Below are 2412 nucleotides of genomic sequence, written 5' to 3' on the forward strand. Positions count from 1 at the left end.
AAGTGATGCCATCTCGTTGTTTCTCAACGAAACCGATGGTCTGGAAGGAGAGGGTGAACAAGCTGGCTACGGTGACCTAATGCCGGTGCAAGAAGAAGAACATGAGGACGGCTCCGGTGACCCAATGCCGGTGCAAGAAGGAGACCGTGATGACGGCTCCGGTGACCGAACCGAGTCCGGCCAGGTATATATATTAGTTAAGCCTATGCTGACTAGCTGATTGATGCATTCATTGTTTTGGTATGTACACATATTAATTAAGTCTTTGTTCTTTTTTCTAGCCCTCCGAATCGAGCACAACTTCGGTAAAGAGACGAGGCCCGAAGAAAAAGTTGAGCTCGGATGAAAAGTTTGAGATCATAGCAATCGCGCCCGACGGCCAACCTATTGAACCCCTCCGGACAAAGAGCGCATTTGTTGCTCAGTGCGGGGTTCTGGTTAGGGACAAGATCCCGATAAGCATCCAGCAATGGTTTAAGCCGGCTACAGAAGACCCTGAGGTGTCTTATGTCAATGATATGCAGAAAAATGATCTTTGGACTGAGCTGAAGTCAAATTTCACCCTACCGCCTGAGGATAATCCAGAGAACCCAGTTAAAGAGAAATTAATCAAGTCTTTTGCTCTGAAGAGGATGGCAGAACTATTCAGGAGGTGGAAGAAAGAGCTGAATAAGTTTGTCGAAAATAATGAGACACCAGAATTCAAGGGCAGATATGAGAAGATCAGAGATCACTGGCCCGCATTTGTGGCCCACAAGACATCAGAAAAGAGTAAGAAGATGTCGGCGACAAACAAGCAAAATGCTGCGAAGAAGAAGCTTCACCATCGCACGGGGTCAGGTGGCTACCTCGTAGCCCGGCCTAAGTGGTCCAAGACTGAGAATGATCTGGTTCATAAAGGGATCGAACCAGAGACAATTAACTGGCCAGACCGTTGCCGGACTTGGTTCTTCGGGGCTGGCGGAACACTGGACCCTGTAACAGGGAAGTGCATTTGGACGAACGATCAAATGGACATACCAGTCAGTAAGCTTAAGCAGTATATCGAAGCAGCGCAGGAAGGGACGTTCTTTCCAGACAGAGAGAACGACGAGCTCACAATGGCCCTCGGGAATCCTGAGCACCCTGGACGGACACGAGGCACGCCAGGCTCCATTCCGTGGAAGGTTGGGTTTCCGGACGCAGGCGGTTACAAATCCCATGAGAGGAGGAAAAAAGTGCAGCAGACCCAAATACAGGCGCTGCAAGCAAGGGTAGACGCGATAGAGGAACGAGAAGCAAATCGCAGCAAACGTACTGCCGAAGCCTCCCCCGAAGCTACCCCGCCATCTCAGCGCAGAAGCAGCGTGGCTTCCACCGAGCTGCTTCAGCTGGAGCATGCCTTGACGGCTCCTGCCAGCTATCCCGTGGATGCTATAACGGAGTCTCAAAATTGCCACCTTATGACGCAATGGATGAATTTGAAGGTCAAGGCGGCTGTTGGCTCTGTTTATCCTACTGAACCCGGCGCAACTTTTCACTGCCGGCCGATTCCAGAAGGATATGCTAGGGTGATGGTGGATGAGATAACGGAGGGATTTGAGGACCTCCAGCTTGACCACCCTACCGGTGAAGGGGAGACTCGGCTGGGGTCTGCTCTGAAGACTCCATGCCTATGGCGGAAGGAGCTCATCAACCTTCCGAACTGGACGCCACCGCCTCCTCCTCCTCCTCCGGCGAGTCAGGGCACTCCGCCTCCACCGCCTCCTCCTCCGGCGAGTGACGATCAGGGCCCTCGGCCGGCTCCTTCTCCGGCGCGTGGCGGCACTCCGCCTCCTTCTCCGCCTGCGCCGACGCGCCCGAGCAGCCAGCCTCCTCCTTCTCCGCCTCGTCAGCAAGGGCGGAAGAGACCTGCCGCCGCTCCAGCTGCTCCGGCGCGTCGTAGTCCTTCTCCTCCGCCGCTTAAGCAAGTAAAGAAGACAACCGCTCCGTCTGCTCGGTCGGCGTCTAGCAGTACAACCAGAGGCGGGAGGACATACAGATTCGGTCCTTCTCTGAAGACTCCAGAGAAGTTACCATATGAGAGGACCCTGGAGGAGAACGCCGAGATCGCGCGAGAAGAAGTGAGGAACTTCTTTGAAGGGGTGAAAGCAAAGAAACATCCACCTCCGGAGGAGAAGGTAGATCGGGTGAAAGTGAAGCGCACTCTGGCTGCCCTGACAAAACCACCGAAGTCTGATCCGCCGAAAGGAAACTATGACCGCATTATTGGAAAGGAATTTGCCGAAGCGGAGCGGTCGGGAAGTACTGTCAGTGATCAAAGGCTGAAAGAACGACGAGCTGGGAAACAAATTGCCCAGCTCGGCGAACAAGCGAAGCAATCGTGCCCCCCGCTCAAGGTGCCTAGCCACAACATCGATAATGATCCGAGGA

The sequence above is a fragment of the Triticum aestivum genome, chromosome 6A, assembly GCF_018294505.1.
Source record: "Triticum aestivum cultivar Chinese Spring chromosome 6A, IWGSC CS RefSeq v2.1, whole genome shotgun sequence".
NCBI classification, from domain to species: Eukaryota; Viridiplantae; Streptophyta; class Magnoliopsida; order Poales; family Poaceae; genus Triticum; species Triticum aestivum.